Below are 20,049 nucleotides of genomic sequence, written 5' to 3'. Positions count from 1 at the left end.
CTGAAGTGGTAATGCCGTTTATCCAGTTTGCCTTTGTTACTTTGTGATTAAATGGTATTTTTAATTAAGTTTCATTGGGAGCCATAGGTATCGCGGTGGTGAAATCAATTTGACAACCATAAAGGGGGCGGGAAGGCCCAGGCGTGCTGTAATGACTGCAGTGGTGGGGAAGCCTGCAGCTTTTAGGGGACAGGGTGGGGACAGCAGGAGAAGAGCCAGTCAATAATGACTTCCTGTGAGGCGACCAGGGCGGCCTGGGCTGCAGCTGCATTTGGGAAGCACGAGTCAGGGGTCGTCAGGGAAAGGAAGACACACTGATTCTCCCACTCGCCTGAGATACCCTTACATATTCTGGACCTCTAGGAAATGACCTGGGAGCCCATTTCTTGCTTCTGACTTATGAACGAGGAGAAGGCAAGAGTACCCCCCACCCCATGCCCCCCACCAGAACGCTTGATGCACCTCCACAGTCATCCTGTTGGCTTCCATTCTGTTTCCATTCACACTCACACAGAAGCAGGCTCCTCCTGATGTTTGGCCTAAATGATTCTGTAACAAAAACACGTCCCCGGTGCCCCTACCCCAGACTTTTTCTCAATATTCAGCATATTTCTCCAATCTGATTCCTAGGTGACAACAGAGGCTTCTCACTGCAGACCTCCTGGTTTAGTCCTGGTTCTCTGTGTGACTCTAGGCTACCACCCCTTCAAATCTCAGTGGTTTTTGTTTTGTTTTCTTTCTTTGTGTGTGTATGTGTGGGCTTGGACCCAGGGCCTTCACACTGAGCCCCCACCCTTTTTAAATTTTGAGGCAGGGTCTTGCTAAGTTGATCAAACTAGGCTCAAATTTGGAATCCTCCTGCCTCTCTGTAGAAAATTGTCCACAAAACCAGAGCAATGTAAGTCCCCTCTAAGAAAGTCACTATTTCTTCCTAGTCATATGAACTCTCACCTAAGGTAATTGTGGAGATTCAGTATGTTGATGTGCATATAGCTGCTTCTAGCAGTGCCTGGCAGATGTAACTCAGGTTCCTGGGATCAGAGCTGGAGCTTTGTGACTTGTGCAAATGGCTTAACCTCTCTGCTCCAGCCGTGATTGATACAATGAGAATAATAACACCTTCTTCGCTCATTGGATTGTTCTCTGCCCCATGATCATGCATGTGAAGTGATTCATGTTGTACCTGGTAATTAGTAACCACTAACCACTCAATATGTATAAATTATTGTGATCGGTGATATCTCATTCAAAATATTGGATAGTCACTACAAAAGAGACTGCAGATAGCTGTGGTTTAGAAAGAATATCATGTTACCAGCATGTATCATCCCATTTGCTTTTCACAGCTTCTGGCTTTTTCCTAAGCAGATGGCCTGGAACTTTTTATAAATAAGAGACTATGAAAAATGATTCCTCAGTACTCCCATTAGTACAGCAGGATTAGGTCACCCTTTGCTATTTTAGATTTGCTTAAAAAAATTCTTGCCATCACCTTCTAATGGATGATCTGTGTACAACAATTGTTTATTGACTCTGAATGTCTAAGTAGTAGGGTCAGTCTATTTCGAGGGGAGGGAAGCATTAATTAACTTCCAGCATTAGATTCAGTGATTCCTTTCCAATGATGCAGTTCATGACTTTGTTCACATCTACTTTTCATCAGTCCTGAAAGAATCAAGGTAAAATAGTCCCTGTGCATATGTGTGTCAGGCTAAATGGATCACAGCAGATACAGATCTGTTTGCCTGTCTGCACTTGCCTTTAGACAAAATTCATCAATTGTACAAAAGCCACCGGCCGAACACGGCCCCCATACAAATGAAGGGCTTGGAGCACCCAGCTTTTCCCTCTGTTTCTGACCTGTAAATGCAGTAGCTTCCTGCTGTGAGGTGGGAAGTATGTGCCTGGGACAGCACTGTACCCCCCAAATAGGGGCAGAAGGTCAAGGCCATTTAAAATCCTGTGTGTTCGGAGTAATTCTGACCCTTTTGGTTGGTGGTTGTGGCACAAAGTTCCTCTATATAGGCTTGCTTGTATTAAAGATCAAATGAAGACCACAGATGATCACCGCCTTCATGGTGCCAGTTTTGAAGGCACCCTGCTTGCCTTTCCTAGCTGCTGAGGCATAGACAAAGAAGGGTGTATATGCTGGAGAAGCTGCAGAAGGAAAACTTGCCCCCACCATGCCCTTTGCGACTTTACCCAAAAGAGACAGTCCTGGGAGGTGATGACACCCAAGTCTACGTCAGTCCATAGGAGAGGCAGTGCAGTGAATAATCACAACGGAAGTGGTTTGACTTTCATGGGTAATGGAAGGATTTCTGCATGCTTATCACTTCTGATGAGGCAAGGCAGGTCTGATCCAGGAGCAGCACATAGCTCACTCCTGAAGCCACAACAGGCAGCCACAGTGCCTCTGGTACAAGAATAGTCACAGTGAATTACATTAAGGTCTCCTCTACAGTTTTTTCAGATTCCATAAGCCCTGTGAAAAATGCCAAACCTGAGCAGGCATCTAGCGCTTTGTAAACCGACCTGGAGCCTCATGCAGGTGGAGGCTCACCATGTTCTCCTTTGCTTCTTTGCAAAACAACTGCCTCCCACTAAACAACCAGCTTCCCTTTCAAATGAGGGATTCAGTTTTTCACTTTGGAGCAAGCATAGTTAACCTACCAACCCCAGAGCCCCACAAGGGATGAATCAGTTTCTCAGAGCAGCAAAAGCTACCGCTGGAAACTCATCCAACACGGAACACTGGACCTCTGGTCACCCTCCTTCCCCCTGGCCCCCAACCCTTCAGACAGAGATTTCCACTTGATTACGCCTTGATTAGAGTCGGGAAGGAGGCATGCCAGGTATATAGGATTCCCATTGTCCTCCTGCCTCTGCTCCCAACCAGGGTCAGGCTGAGGGGGATCCCAGTGAACGCGAACAATCAAGCCCTGTTTACTATGGAAGTTTAGTTTTCTTTTCTCAAAATCAAAACAGAGTTTAGTAGGCAGCGTATTTAATACATGCTCCTTGATCAATGGAATGATCTGTCAGAAGCCATTAAAGCTCCCATTAGCTTGAATCCATTCAAAGCTAAACTATTGGATCATTTAAGGGCCGCAGTGATTGTTTTTAATATACTGTACATTGATTTCTCCCTGCGAGCAGCAACATAAGTTTGAAACTAACTGTGTATGACTAAGACTCCATTTGCTGTCTCCAGCCCTCGGTGAGAAGCATGGTTTCACTTGGAGCAGAAATGTCTGTGTATAGTTTTCAAAGGGATTCAGGCCTTGTTAGATTTCCCAAGGTTTAGACTGAGTTGGGTTGTTATGTTTTCTTTTTTTTCCCTGAGCTTTCTCCCATTTCTTTGTGCCCATTAAGTGAGCTGGGCGTGCAGAATGGGAGAGGCATGGCTGCCGAGGACCTCAAGTGAAAGGCACTGGGGGAAATTTTTCTGAAAGCATGAAGCCCGGCTGAGGCCAGCGTCGAAGTGAGTTTGACAGCCTTGGGCCAGCTGAACCCTGTGCCCAGTGCGATGCCGCAGGAGCTATGGCGGGACATGCTCGCTGGGCACAGCCGGTGGAGCTGAAGGTGCTGCGAAACCACCAGGTAAGGACACCGGCCAAGGCAGTGCAGTCGGCTGCCACGCTGCCAGCTGCAGGCACCACTGACTCTCTAGCCTCAGCCAAAAGGGATTCATAAATACTTGTTGGCTTTTTCCTCAGTATTGAAATCTGTGCTAGAAGCACCAGGTCCCTGTCCTTCAAGTCCTGCTCTTGACTTGCATTTCCTGTCCTTTGCTCATTTCAATATAGAATCTGAGAATGGGAGAGCAGTTTGGCCAAAGAAGCAACAATGACACCATTTGCGAGGGCATGTATCCCAAAGAGACGTTTTTATACATCATGCCCATTTTACAGGTGGAACAACTGAGACTCTGTTAGGAAGAGTTGCTTAAGGTGAATCAAAGAAGCTGGGTTTCAAATTTGGGACATATGCTGAAATTTGGGAAAAATATTAATTTCTTAACCTCACCTCCCAGATAATCCTAAAGCACATTAAGGAAGTTGATTCTGATCATTTTCAAGAACAGGAATTGCTGAGTCTGGTGACATCTTCCAATAATCTTAATACTCTGGGAAGCTGAGGCAGGAAGATCATAAATTTGAACCAAGTTCAAAAAATAAAAATTTGAGGCCCTATTTCAAAATATAAAATTTGTAAAAGGGGCTAGTAATATACAAAGACCCTGGGTTCAATCATACTATCCAGAGGGAGGAAGGGAAAAAAAGAGAAGGGAGAGAGGAGAAGTAGGAAGAAAAGGCCCTAATTTCAGCCCAGATGGGAGAAATTTTGTCTGTGTACAAAACAGTTTGCATGCCAGTATGTTTTCCTAAGGTCCCAAAGACTCACAAGCTTTTGGTGACTTTAACCAAACAAGCTATCAGAATGCACACTGCAGGATATAAAAATCAAAGAGGCCAAGATTAATCATATAAAAATGTTGGGCAGTCAAGAAAAGTCACAAAAGTAACACATACCTAGAGCAGGATTTAGCAGAGTACAGCCCATAGCCAAATGTGACTCAGCCTATTTTTATAAAATAAAGTTTTATTGGGACACAGCCATGCCCAACACACTGTCAGTGGCCGCTTCCTCACCGTCACTACAGAGCTAAATGGTTGCTGTGGATGGGAGGACCCACCAGCCCCAGCTTTTCACCGTCAGGCCTTTTATAGAAAGTTATGCTGGCCCACAACGTAACTCGAGGTATTGTTTGATTACTTGTGAACCATGCATGTTAAATGTTTAACATCGTTTATTGCTCAATACACATATAATTACAATGATAAATATCTCCATGGTATCTCAACCAAAATACTCATGCCAAGAAACATGAGGGGAAAGCAATCAAGAGCTTTAAGGAAGAAAAACAGACTCAGAAGGAAAGCCTAAGGCTAAATCTGAATTAAGAAGCCTGCGTTAGGCAGGGAAGGGAGCAGGGGAAGCCATCCCGGGAGGGCATTGCTAGCCATGGCTTCAGCCTCAGGTATGGTCTCCCTGGAGGGCAGATCCACAGGCGAGCCAGCTGCAGTCCATCTTCATGTGGACCTGCTGAACTGACCAGCAGCGACTCTTAAGCCCTTCCAGTCCTCCAGCACTGCGAAGGTTATTTTAATGCCTCACCAGGAGAGGTGGTTATTTGGTTTACGGTTCTGAGATGCTTTGGAGGGGAGGACATGCTCATGCTCTCTAACTTGCAGGGCTGACTCAGATGTCATTATAAGGGTCAGTAACACACAGCTGCGTCTTAAACTGGGCTGGACTTACCACCCAGCAGGCCCTGGCTCTTAGTTTCTAGTCAAACATTTTGATGCTCTTTTTTATTCTGACATTATCATTGCGTTGAAGTATCCCCAGAGTACGCTGGGTGCCAAGTGAGCCCCGCTGTCTGCTGACTGATTTTCCCTCCCTGGTGCACTGTCGAGTCCCTGAGCCTCCAGCTCTGCACTCTGTCCTTCTGCCCCCCTGGTCCTGGATTCCAGGCTGCCCTCTCACCACTGGAATCCTCAAGTCTCTTGGAAGCTACTCCACATTGACGGTTTTCATTTGCTCAGTTACCAAAGTGTTTATGAATATAATTTTGTATGCCAAATTTGGTTTCCATATTAGACTAGATGGCAAGGCTACGGGATCAAAGCTTTATTTTCAGTTTATTACATTCCACAGTACTAACGATTCGTATCCCTCAATCATTCAATATTTATTATCCATCTCCAGCTAACTCTTATCTGATACGTAACAGGTTCTCAGTAAATATTGGATGGCCGATTATTTGCTGGAGTAAAATTAATCTGGCCATTCTCATCTTCTGCTTTAAAGGTTCCCCAACTCTGACTTCCCCTTGGATTTTCTGCCTGGAGCTTACAAGACTATTGAAATCTACCACAATCCTCTGCTAGCTTCCCCTCCCAAAACACGCTTCATTCTCAGCTTTGTTCCAGCCATTCTCACTTGCCCACTGTGCCCTGAATCTTCCCATGGCAGTGGCACCATGTCGGGTTGAGTTGGCCATGGTCATGATGGACCCTTAGCAGCAGACAAAGTGGTTCTAGCAGCTGGAGCAGGCTATAATTGAGTCAGCAAAGTCAGTGCCCCAAAGAACAGTTGATTGAGCAGGCATTTGAGCCTGGACTCTGATCATCATGGCTGCAGGAATTACTAAAGGTCTCGATTTTGTGCAGCATTAAAAGGGAGCTAAGGAAGCACCCTGAGGAAAGAAAAAGAAAAGCAGAGGCTCCAAGTTGGGTGAAGTTGCCGTCAAGTCGTGAGGTATTCGGTATAGTATCTGGATCCAGGCACAGCAAACTCCCAGAGAGCAAAGTCACCAAACAGACAGCCTCAGCTCCTGGAGGCTTGTAGGAATGTGAGACCGCCCAGTGGTCACTTGTGGCACTGGGCTTGGGTTGGCAAGACACGCAGACCCCACTGGCATAGGCTCATCAGCTGCTAGGACAGTGGAGTCACATAATAAACATTTAACGTGAGGATCAGTTGTCTGTGCTCAGCAAGCGCACACCAAAGAGCAGGCTAGCATGGATGCCAGCCCCGTGCTGCACTCAAGGAGAACACAGGCTGGAGTGTGGGTACATCGTTTGAGATGTTGACAGGTATTTCTACACACAAAGCCAGGACTGCACCTGGAGCCAAACTGTCGAGTGCTCGGTAAAAACCCCAGACTTTTCAGCAAGTGGGACAAGCAGGAGAAAAGCTATGCAGCATCACTAACCATCATGGGAACGCAAACTAAAAACCATAGAGACACCCAGCAGCACCCCAGCGAGAAGGGCTACGTTAAACACAGTGATAACACCGTGCGCTTGGAGGACAGGAAGTAGCTGGGTAGGAAAGGAAAATGGTTCAGCCACTGAGAAAAATTAGGTTGGTGATTCCTTATGAGACTAACCAACAGCCCAGCAATGGCAGCGAGGATGTTTGTCCCAGAGAAGTGAAACCTGTATGCAACTATTCAGAGCATCATTCTCCGTAACCTCAAACTGCTAGCAGTCCAAAAGGCCTTCAGCAGGAGAATTATTCAACAAACTTTGGCATAGCCATGCCATGAAATGCTCCTTAGCAATAAACAAGGGCTAAATTATCGTATGGATTTTAAGAGAAATGAGCTGAGCAAAACCCCTGACCTCAAATGGTTATATACGCTTATGATTCCATTTCTGTAATCTCAATATAATGAAAGTATGGAGCTGAAGAGCAGATTTAGGGGTGGGGGTGGTACAGTGGCTACACAGAGGCAGGCAGCACAAGGAACCCTGTAAAACCAGAACAGTTGTGTATCTGGATTATGTTGGTGTTTGCACAAGTCTAGGTCTGGGGATTTGGCTCAGCGGCATAAGCGCCTGCCTTGCACAAGTCTACACAGATGATAAAGCCATGCACAACTGTGCACACACATAAAAGTCAACGCAAAACTTGGCCAATCAGACTTTATGTACTAATGCCAGTCTTCTGGTTTCAATCCTGTGTTATATTTAGGCAGGTTGCTGCTGTTATTTGGGAAGCTGGCAGAGAGAATATATAGGACCTCATCGATTGTGTGTGCATAAGTGCATGCGTGTGTGCACGTGTGCATGTGTGTGCATGTGTTTCCTGTGAACCTGTTATTCCAAAATACACACCTCATAGAAATGAGGGCAGGAGACAGGATGCCCACTTCCAAGATGGCCCCTTCCTGGGGGACTCTCGGACCACACATGGTTCCAGTGCAGCCTTCTGGCCGGCCAGGCCTCACTTGTGAAGCACGGTGGCTTGCATGTGCTCTGCATGGTGGACTAGTGACTCCCTTGGGCGTGGTGCCCCTGCTCGCTGGGATGAGATTCAGGTAAGGTGAGGTGCTTTTGGTCACGGGGACCCTTCACCTTGTGAAACCCACGATCAAAACAATAAAGCGCCCTGTGCGAGGGCCTCTGCTTGCCTGCCAAAGTTCTGAGTGTTTCATGTTGCTGTCTTGCACAGTTTTTACAACAGTCCCATCTGCTCATGTATGTGTTTATCATCATTTTTCAGGCAAGGAAAGGTAGGCTCAGAGACACTGACTTGTTCTAGCTTGTATCTGGCCAAGATAGGAACTGAACCCCGGTATTCTGGCTCCAGAGCCTCAGCATCTAACCTGTGTCTCCCAACTTAACTTAGCAACATGTTCAGTTCCACCCAAGTTTCTGGTTCCTCCAAACATAGAAGATCCCACACCTGCCAGCTGAGCCCCAATAGCTCGACGGGAGAGCCGCTCACAGTGAGCTCTGGGCCCAGTCCTAGCCGGATTCCAGGCTGCTCCTGCACACGTGCACACACACACACACACACACACACACACAGAGTGCAGTATGACCATGGGAAAGTTCCTCTCTCTGCTTCCGTTTTTCTTCTATAAAACAGGTAGTAATATTACCTGTGACAAGTTTGCTTAAGGGTTAAAAATTTTTTTCTATCATATAAAATGCAAGATTGTGCAAGGCTGTGATTATTCAAAAGTGGTACCTATTATTGTTGAATGAGAAACTTGATTTTTATTTAGTTTTTGAGGGGGGCTTGACCCCAGGACCCTGTGCATCTCATGCATGCTGAGCAGGCAGCCTGCTACGGGCCACAGCCCAGCCTGGGACCTGGGGTCTGATGCTGTTTGTTCCTCAGGGCTGGGTGGTGGAAGAGGAAGGAGCCACTTCTGGCTTAGCATCATTGTACAGAAGGGCTGATTTCTGACCACCAATGAAAAGCAAAGGCTACATCTCAGGAGTCTATGTCTAACAGTAGCCCATGCCCCCTCCCTGTAACTCAGAGGTAACCGCAGTCACGTGTCCTTTTGAAAGCAAAGGGAATGACGGGACCAAAGCAAGGGCTGCTTTCAAGCACTGTGTCTGTCTGTAAGGCTGACTGCCTGGGGAGGACACTGAGAGGTGGCAGAGATGCTAGGCAAGCTGATCCTTATAGCATGCTAGAAACTACCGAGGCAGGGTTTTCCCTCTAAATTTATTTTTCCCCTTAAATTTAAAAAGAGTATTCAGAATCATTTTGTTCAGCTTCACAGAAAACAGGAGAAAACTTGACTTTGCCTCTGTACCTCTCCCAATCCCCTGCCATCTCTCTGGACAGCTCAATCTGGATTCCTGCACCAAGCGCTCACATACCCCAGGGCCTTTGCACTTGCTCAGAACTCTCTTTTAGATATCTGTGGAGTTGCCTCACTCTCTTACCTCCTTTTGACGCTTCCACAAATGTCAGCTTCAAGGTGAGCCCTTTCTTGATCACCTTACACAGAACTGAATTTTAGGGTTCTCAACACACAGTTCAAAATAATACATCTAACAACTTTATTCAGATATTATTCATAGTCCATAACCAAGATAATAGTTTTAAGAGTGACATCTAGTCACTTCATCTATTGTTACGGATTGTATTTTGTGGGTTCTAATGCACTTTTTTTTTTCAGCTCTAACCCCTCTGACATCAGGATGAGTCTTAAACTGATGGCATATTACCAGTTAATTGGCGATATTTTATTTTTCTTTCTCATTGAGGCATAAAATGATCATGTCCCTTAAAATCAAAGGAATCTCTGAATTGATGAAATAAGGTACCTAACATTTCAATGATCATTCGTTCTAAGCCTGTCACAGTGCGAGCTTCAGCTGGACTGCTGATAGAGACGTAAAATATACTCTTAAACTCCCATTTTGGGGTAACTAACACTGTGGGGTGGGAGTGAGGCTGGGCGATCAATCTGTAGCGGCTTCTAAATTTGTGCACATCGGAAAGCGGGAGAAACTTTTTCATTAATTTTTAATTCTTTTATTCTGTTTAGAGTCCTTGCCTTTTCCTCCGTCCTATTTCTCCTTTCCTAAATGCTTTCTGGAAAGGGGTGCTTTCCTTCGGAGACTGCTAAAAACAACAATAATGAAAAACCTCCACAGTGACTGTCTCTGAAAGCCGATAGCAAGGTGAATGTCTAGTGGAAACTTGGGGCTTGCCGGCTGCCACGGGCAGTTTGCATTTAAACAAGCTGTGACTTTGATTTAAGAATTGGACTCGATGGGTAATAGATCCAACGCAGGAGATGATGCATATACTGTTTCCATCAGAAATATCAAGCTCTTTATGCGGTGTGTTTATTTCTGAGTGCTTATGTATTTAATAAATAATGTGTTTCAGTGGGTATTATTTTCATCTCAGTGTTTAATACCTCCACAGTATGTCTTAGATTCGGGGTTGAATGGCACCTCATAAATTATGAGCCGTTATTAGCTACTTTCTCGTTGCATCTTAATTATTAGGTTGAAAAGAAAGGGCAGACTTTTATAAGCATTCATATTTTCTGTTTACAAGGCTTTTACTGACGTCTAATAAATTTAATTACCTCTAATAAGAAGAGGAAATGAAGTTCTATTTAGCAAATTCATGGCTTTGAAATGCATCTTGTAGCTTTATGAGAACAGCAAGCTCCGGGAAGGTGAAAGCTATTTAGTGAGCTGTTGCTGGGTTCAACTAACTGCAAAACTGCTAAATTATTTTTGTTTCCATTTTATTGCTTAACCTCCAGGGTAAACTTCAGGCTACCTGAGAAAGCCTCCGCTCAGGAACTTTAAACTCTACAAGCTTTACCCTCAGGGGCCACGCGACCTCCTGTATTAAAGGTACATTTTTCAAACATAATTTTAAATTTGGAAGTTGATTGTGCCGTGACCTACTTATTTCCAAGAGTTGTTCCTTCCCGACTCCTTTGTTTGGTTCCTCTTATAAATCTATTGTTCTCGCAGGAGGGCTCTCAGCTGGGTAGCTGCGGAGGGAGAAATTGACGCGCTGAGCCGATGCTGAAGCGGCTCCTCCATTACCGAACGGGCCCCGCGCAGATCGCCCCGCATTCACTCCCTCAGTAACCACCTCCTACCAGGCGCCAGATCAGAGACCGGCTGCCGGGTTATAAAGATTGTGTTCAGGGGAAGAGGGAACCTATAAAATATTTAAAGACTCGTTTTATAGGGCATCAAATCATTCATCTGAATTTTTTTTGGTTCAATGTCTTCCCAAATAATACTTTACAAGCGTCTAGATTTCCATTTATTGTGCAGTATCATATGCAGACAGACCCCTGGGAAACCGTAGTACTTAGTGAGTGATCGCTTTCTTTAGTTTTCTTCCTTCAAAACCTAGAAACCAGCTGAGAGGTAACAGGGAAGCCATGGGAATGGATTACCATCCCTTCCTGTTGTCCTCAGGCCCGCAGCCCCACGAGCTCATGAGCTGCCCGGCTTGCCCAGGGCCCCATGCAGGCGCCCGACCTTCTAATCTTGTCTTTCCTTCCTTTGCAGCTCCTTCCTTCTGCTCCCCACGTTTCCACTGGGGCAAGGTGAACAGTCCCAAGGGTCTTTCTGCGCCTAGTCTTGGCCATTCTACTCCGCTACCCACAGAAGTGACCAAAGTCAGCACCTCCCAAAACAAGAATATTGCCCCCTCCCCAGCCTGCCAGGCCCCAGGGCACCCCTGACCTCCTCTCCACCTCTGTGTTCTGCTCCACCTCCGCCCCACTAAGCCTCTTCTGCTTCCTATCAAACCCCACTTCCGGTTCCTGCTTCCTCCAGGGAGCCCGAGGTGAGTGAATCTTTGCTTTTCAAGCTGGAGAGGCCGAGCAGGCTCAGACTCGGGTGCGATGACCGAGTGGACATGTGGGAGGTGACGCATGGGTGGACCATCTTGCTGCTTCAGATGGCCCTGTGGTGGGAAGGAAAGAGGGTTAGGAAAGAGGATCCTGGGCATATTGTGTGGCATCCTGGCTCTTTCAATTTCTTTTGTCTGTCTAGAGCCTTTGTCACTTCAAAACATTTTTTTATTGATTAGTGGGAGCCTTTTGTATATTTAGGCTATTATCCCTCTCTCTGTTGTATAGGTCACAAAAAGTGTCTTCCAATCTATCGTGTGTTCTAATGGTATTTATGGCATCTGTTATGATTAAAAAACATTTCATTTCTAGTAGTCAAATCTGTTAATCTTGTCCATTATTGCTTCTCATTTCTGTCTTACACCCTCATCCTATTATAGATTACTCCTTGTTTTCTTCTGGTATTTGTTGTTGTTTAATGTTTCTACTTTCCAGTCTCTACCATCACACAGGTATTGTGGTGAATGAAGGTTTTTTTGTTTGTTTTGTGTGTTTTGGGGAGTTGTCACCTGTTGCCAATGGGTCATCAGAACTCGGTAGCCTCGGTCATCACCTGAAGCAGCTGAGGAAGCACTTCGGTGGCCAGAGCCCTGCAGAAGTCCTTGCCTAGGTGGCTGGGGAGAGAGGATCTCTACCACAGAAGCCTGCTTTCCCTTCTGTGCAACAGGGCCTTGGTGACTGGGAGACCGGACCTTTCCGCAGAGGAACCAGAAACCACCTGTGATATCAAGAAGTGACCAAGCCCACAAAGCAGGCCTTGTCAGTACTGTAGACACCCAAAGAAGGTTTGTGGATGAGTAAGTGAGTTGATAAATAGAGGCTCGTGTGCCAACAGAGAGGGCTCTGTGTGCCATGGTCCATCACCACTGTTCTAATCTGAACCCCCAATTATAACTCCATTCCTAGAGGAAAGAGCAAGGATACCTAGTTTTCAGCTACCAAATTTCCTTTCTTTCCTTTTTAAAAGTTTGTGTCTGTGCACGTGTGTGTGTGTGTATGTGTCAAATACATGAAACATCAAATTTACCATGATAACCATTTTAAAGAGTATAATTCAGTGGAGTTAAATGCATTCACATTGTTATATGATCATCGTCGCTATCCACCTCCAGAATTTTCTTATCTTCTCAGACAGAAACTTTGCACCCATCAAACAGTAACTTCCCAATCCTCTCCTCCCCTCCTCCCTCAAGCTCTTGGTATTCTGTTCTACTTTCTGTGTTAAGAATTTGACTATTGCAGAAACCTTGTGTAAGAGTAATCCTGTGGATGCGTGTTAATCTGTGTCTCATGTACTTCTTTTAACATATCTTCAATGTTCACCTACTATGTGGTGTATATCAGACTTTCAGTCTTTGTCCAGGCTAATATTCCATTGTATTCCATTCCATAGATTGTTTGTGCATCCGTCCGTACATAGACATTGAGGTTGTTTCTACTTTTTGACTATTGTGACCAGTGCTGCTGTACAAGTATTTGTTTGTCTCTGTTTTCAATTCTTTTGTATATATAACGGAAATGGAACTGCCCGATCGATGGTGACTCTGTATTTGATTTTTTTGTGTGTGTGCTATTTCCCGCCCACCCGCACCATGTTGCATTCCCATCAGCAGTGTGCCAGGGCTCCCTTTTCTCAGCTTCCTCACCATCTCCTTGTTTTCTGGGTATGATATTTGTTTTAATGTCCAAATTAGTGGGTGTGAAGTGAAATCTCAGTGTGGTCCCAATTTCTTTTTGACCCTTTCCAAGTGAGAGTGAAGTCATGGTTGTCACTGTCCCCACAGGTTACAGAAATACTTCTCAGTTTGGCTGTAGGGGGAAAGAGCCAAAATGATGACGTGGGCAGGTTTAGTCTCTTCTGCCTCCTCTTCCCATAGCTTATGCCGCAGCCCAAATGCCCCTTCTGACCACCTTCTTCCCGCTGAGGTCCTGGGGTCCTAAGGAGGGAGGGAGGGAGACCTCCCAGGAGTTCTTGCTGTTGAAACGGGGCAGGGGTCATCCAAAGGAGCATATTGCCAATCACGTAAGTCCTCAGTGCAGTGCAGAAAATCTTTTGGAGTGAGGTGCCACTAGAATTGAATCACACTGTAACAGCTCACAGAAGTGACGCCCCGTCCCCCCAAGCCACATCCTGAGCTAGGAGTACCTCCATTCACTGTCCCGCTGTATGCTTGACTGTATTTGGAGTGCTATTTAACATGACAGTACGATTGTGTCTTTATGCAGATATTTCCAGGAGAACCCACAAAGTCCAGCTATATAATTTAGCATCTTTATTGGAACTATGTCTTTAATAATGCTGAGCCCGAGTCCTAGTATCCTGGGGTGTGCCTCAGGCTATGACAGCTGATGGTTCTGGGAAGACTCTCTGGGGCTGACCTGAGCACCATGAGGCAAAGGTTTCATGATGCGGGCACAGGGCAACTCTGGTCACTGCGGCCCCACCAGATCCCATCTTCAGGTACGGCATCTGTGGGCCCTGGAGGTGCTCCAGGGTGGCACCGTGGCTCCTTAGCAGTACACCTTTGGACATGGACACTGTGGGCAGTTGCTTCCTGTCCCCATGGGGTGGTCCAGGGGCTCTGACTGTGAAACCAGGGAGCCTCCCCAGCTGCAATCAGTTACTTCACCAGGAGCAGCTGCCGAGCTGTGGCTGGGGTGTGGAGCAGGGGTTTGTGGACACGAGCCATGCTGCCTCCTACTTCTGTCTGCCTTGAATGCTCCTCGCTTTGCTCCTGGGCACCTTCCAAGATTCCAGGGTACTTGTCCTGCCGTGAAAAAGCACCACCACGAAGAAACATCCTTTCTTTTAGATTCCTGCTCGAAAGAAGAGAGCCCATCCCACAGTTCTTCATGATGCTCAGACCGGTCAGCCATGTTGGCTAAGGGCTGAGTGAAGATTTGATAATAACAATAGGGACCTACAATGCCAGAAAGGAAAAAGGAACCCTGAAACTCAGATTGCTTGCACCCAGAAACCAGGAGAGACCCCTGCCACCTCTCTCTTCCTCTGCCTCATTGTTGCAGGAGCTACATTTTCTTCTTACACAGGAAGTCCCTTCCGAAAGGTACCCTCTTTCCCCACCATTGGCCCAAAGGCCTCATTGTTGATCCTTTATAAGTGGATGTTTAAAAAAATCAGTTAACATAATAGATTTCTTGCTGCTGGTTGGAGAGGTCGGCCTTTGATATGACAAAGCAGACACCTTAACATCTTATCTGAAGTGTGTGTCCCTGGGCGACGCCTTTCCACCAGCACAGCTGAGGGGATCCTACTCTAATTTCAGGCTGGATAAACCCACCCATCAAGTGGTCCCTCCCAAAGTAGAAGTTGACTCAAAGACAAAACCCAGTATCCATCCTAATAGCTGTGAAGAATTTAGAAATATTAGAGTCTGGTCTTACACTGCCCTACAGAAAGTTCCACTCCTCACCCCGTGAAGTGGTCTGTCCCCTCACAGCTGCATGGGAACAGCAGCCAGGGCACCATGTTGCATCCTTAAGAGACTTTCAACCCTTCAGCATGTATTGAACACCCACCCAGAGCTGCGACCTCTGCTAAGTCCTTTGGGGAGGTCAAGGCTCTGACCCTGACAAGTCTCCAGCACAGTCTGATATGAAGAATAAACTCAGTGGAAATAACAGTGAGTTTCTTCATCAAAGACTCATTGAGAAAGATGAGGTTTCAGTTAATAGGAAAAGTGTCATCAAACAACATATCGGAACATGTTTACTCCGGACATTTGTAGCAGGGGCCTGGGATTCTCAAGCTGCAAAGTTCTTGAAAATCACTTCTTCCCATTTTGTTGCTTTTGAAGGCGGCTGACATCCCAGACAGTCCTTGAGCTGTCATTGTCCTCCAGCTAATGAAGTCCAGACCCGTGCCTGTTGCTCAGGTTTCCTGACTCATGGCATGTGGGCCCTTAAAGGATACAGAGTGATTCCTCTCCTTTGAGCTCACTGGGACTACAGTGGCTGGGGGAGAAGATCCTCCTCTGGCTCTGCAGACTTGGGTCTGACTTATGGGTGCTGGCTCAGGTGCTCAGGAAGCTAAGGCTCCCTGCTCCGGTCCACAGCGGTCTCCCTCCCACCTGCTCAGCTCAGTGCCAGCCCCTTACTCACATTCATGCATCGGCTCCCACCACCCTCTTGGGATGTCCACAAGCCAGTGAATGAATCTTCTCCAGGATAAGTCTTCCGTTATCTTTACATCACTGCCAAAGAATTTGCTTGTGGAAAAACTGAAATATAATTTATACACCACAAAATTCATCGTCTTAAAAAGTGTTTCTGTCAGTGATCTTTAGCACAGTTACACAGATGAGCAACCATTATCACTTTCTATATTCAGAATGTTTTAATCACTTTTAAAAAAACCCCCGATACCATTATAAGTCACTCCCCAGGTCTCTTCTGTCCAGGACTCTGGCACCCACTATCCAGTGACTTCATGGATTTGCCTATTCTGGAGTCACACAAAGTGGAGTTTATTGCTCAAAACAATGGTGAGTGGCATTTAGATGGCACCTTCACGTCTCTGTTGAAGGGGTGATTTTTTGTGTTTGAGCCAATGGGGCCTCCCACAATGGTCTTCAGGGAGGACTCAGAGGTGCTCAGCTGGGCAACAGCTTCCAAAGGAATGTAGCAAGATGTTCAAGAAATACACTGTGGCCCAGGATATGTGCAATTACAACTCCAACTTACCTCACTTGGGAGGAACAAGTAGTTCATATCTGTTTTAAAACTTTAAAAGCTAAATAGGCAGAAAAAGAAGTTGAGCTTTCCCCTGTGGGCTTTTTCAAATCTTCTGCTGGTCCCTTGGCTTCTGGCCACAATCTGACCGAGTGGCATTTGCTTCTCCGTGGACAACAGGCTTCAGAGTTCACAAGGACCTCCCATTGCGGATTTGTTCTGTCATCGGATGGCAGGACGTAACAGAGCCTGGGTAGGTCCTTACACTGTGAAATTTGGGGGATTTCCTTCTGCAGCTTGTTCAAGCGGGCTCATCTTGCTTCCCCATTTGGCTAAGATCCCTGAAGTCTGATGTGTAGGTCTGAAGTCAGATGATCGCTCTTGTTCATCTCTGCTTTCATTTTTCTCCCCACCAGGTCTTCTTCCCTCTGCCAGCTTTCAGCCAGCAGCCTGGGCACAGCCAGAGTTGCAGATTCGTCATGGAAATAAATGAAGTCAGGCCTTCAAAGAGGAAAACTGGTGTTTTTCAAGTGAAGCCTTTAAGTCCACTGTTCTGTGGCTTGGCCAGTGGACACGCCATTGAGTAGAGCTTAGTGAGAAAGAAGCGAGGCAGGATTGACCAAGGGAGCTCAGGGAATGGAGATGCAAGATGTGATGAATTCACTGCCTAATGAGATGGATCTGTCATGCTCCCGGCCCCATGGCCACGTCCCCGGGATGGATCCTGCAATTGAAAAGCGAGAGCCGAGACACCCTGCCTCCTTCTCATTTATTAGGACTTAGAGAAAATGAATCGGATTTGGAGCTCTCTGGGGTCAGCACTGAGTGGGATTCCTTTTTAGCTGGGAGGTGACAGCTCTGGAAAGGTTAGCATCCTGTCCCCAAAGCTGTTAACCAGCACGCAGCGAGGCAGAGGGAGGGGGACGCCATAACATTAGGGAATGAAGTTTGCCTCCTGATATCACTGGCCAGGGAGGTTAAGGAGCGGTGACGACTGATGATTTCTCAAGGGCGTTTTTGTTTGCAGATGGCTTTCTAGTGATTTAGGCAGGTCGTTAGTGGATCAATACTTTTCTCAGGAGTCTCTGAAATCCCTGGCTGCTTAATAGTTGAGCCTGGGCAGTTATTTCTAACAACAGTTGTACCCAGTGATTGGGAAGCCACCTTGCTGCCTGTAGCTGCCATCTGATGGCCTACTAGGTGACAGGCACTACCTAGGAAGTTTTGTGAGTTCATGCCATTAGTTTGTATCATTCTGTAAATGAGTCAGCTGAGATGCAGGAGGATCAAGTATCTTGATCATCCTATAGACTCCCCAGGCTGGCAAGTAGCCTCTGCTTGGAGCTACATGACAGACCTAACTTTCCCAAGCGTCAGTTGCCTTAGCTGTTAAGGAAGACAACCTGTGCTCTGCCCTTGGCCCTGAGCCTGGTACATAGTCAGTATATTCTCAGTAACGACAGCTGGGGTGCATACATATGCCTGGCTGGCTCCAGACCGAGTCCTTTTCATAATATCAAGGGCCCCGAAAAAGGAAGGAAGACATGTGCTTGGGTTTTGCAAATGTTTACATTCCCTTGATTGTTGGTGTCGTGTCTGGTTATGTGTGCTTGGAAAAGTGCTTGGAAAAACCATTGCCCTGGTCAGGATAACTCAGTACTGCCCAGGACTGAAAGCCAGGCTGGTGGGGCTCAAATCCCAGCTGTGTTGCTCCCCAGCTGTGTGCCCTTGGGCATGTGAGCTAACCATTCTGTGCCTCCAGTTCATCATCTGTAAAATGAAGATGATAACAGTACCCGCATCAGGGGCTACTGGAGAGTGAAATGAGTTAATACGTGCAAGTAGTCAACAAATGCTGGCTATTACTGTCACTTCTGGATTATAGGCGAGGAGCGAAATCCCGGCCAGATTTGAGTAGGTCAATGAATTTCACAGGGCTATGTGAGGGCTGAGAGCCTTGGGTGACACTAGGTGGTCTGTGTTGCCCTCCAGGCTCAACCACCAGCTGCTTTGGGGGCCTGGCTAAGTACAACCCCTTGGAAATCAGCACCTTCATCCACAAAATGAGAAGGTTGACTAGAGTCCCCCCTTGCAGACTTTATTCAACATATATTTATCAACCACCCATGTGCCAGTCACTGGAGGTCACATGAGAGGAAAGCCCATTGTCCCTTTGTTGAGTGGTGACACTCAACTCTGGGGTGTAAAGGAAAGACAGAAAACAAATAACCCAACAAGAACAATGCATATGCAAGTTTACAAGAGCCACACCCTACTGAAGGAGTTGGGTGTGGAGAGGGAGCAGGATGGCAAGGAAGATCTCTCTGCAGGGGTCACTTTTATCCTGATCCTGGGGAGGCGGTCAGATCTGTGAGGGAACATTCTAGGCAGAGATCTGGAGGTGGCACAAGAGCTGGAAAGTTAGAGGAGGGGCGTCCAGGTGGATGCAAGTGGGCATGATGGAAGGGATACAAGGTAGAGAGGAGCCATGCAGAGGGCTCGGTCACATGTAGAGCTATGCAGGGTGAGGGGCCTGGCTTTGCTTACAATGCCTGGGCCTGGGGGAAGCCTGGGAGGAGGGCTTAAGCGTGGGAGTGGCAGCATCTGATTATCAATCAGAAAAACACTGTCCCTGTGGAGTGGAGAAGAGCTAACTGAGAGTGGTCTCTGGAGAGGCCGGATGATCGGCCGGAACAAGCAGTTGCAGGGATGGAGAGACATGGATGATTCAAGACAAAGCCTGATGGTAGAGGCAGCCTGGGAGGTGATGCAGGAGGAGGCTGAGGAAGGGCAGGTAATAAGCACACACTGGTCATAGTGCACACCTGTAATCCCAGCACTCTGGGAAGCTGAATCAGGAGGATCAGAGCCCAGCCCGAACAACTTAGCAAGATTAAAAATTTAAAATTATGCCCCCCAGTTTAAAAATAAATAAATAAATGAAAATGGATGGAAAAGTAGCTCAGTTCAAAGGCTTGTGTTCAATCACCTAGCACTTCCCACAGAGAAGAGAGACAGAGACAGAGATAGAGAATGAGAGAGAAATGGTGATCTTTCCACTGAGACATGAACTCTTTCTGAATCCTCTAGATTTTAATAGATTATGCTACAGAGTTTCAGCTCACAAGACACTTTTACTTTTCACTTAGATTACGTGTCAGCTACAGATCACTTGTGGAATGTGTCACATAGTTCTTTTCATTCCAAGATCCAGCCTGAAGGAACACACGTTGCTTCTCAGCCTTTCGGCTAAGATCAAGGGTAGGACTGGGAGAGACTGGACTACCTGGTGTCCACTCACATGCCGTTGGCTAAAGTGTGTCACATGGCAGAGTCCAATGTCAAGGAGCAGGGCTACATTTGCTTCTGACTATTTGGGTGCAGTAACAAAACTCACTGCAGGGCCTGGCTGCCAAGTGGATGTTGATGCTGTGGACTGAGCTGGTAAAGACCAGAGCGGGGAAGGGAAGGAAAGGCAGGAGCAGAATAATCGTTCCTCCATCTTTTGTCATCTGAGATCCTAGCAGGGGATTGGATCAAATGTTGGTTGAAAGGGCGGGACATGGACCCTCCTGGACATGTTGTGTCTGAGAGACAGCATTCCTGGTGAGCAGACTGTTCCAGGACAGGTGGAC

The sequence above is a fragment of the Cavia porcellus genome, unplaced genomic scaffold (assembly GCF_034190915.1).
Source record: "Cavia porcellus strain 051 isolate PalLab524CR breed Dunkin Hartley unplaced genomic scaffold, mCavPor4.1 scaffold_4, whole genome shotgun sequence".
NCBI lineage: Eukaryota > Metazoa > Chordata > Mammalia > Rodentia > Caviidae > Cavia > Cavia porcellus.
This window is presented reverse-complemented; position numbering follows the sequence as displayed.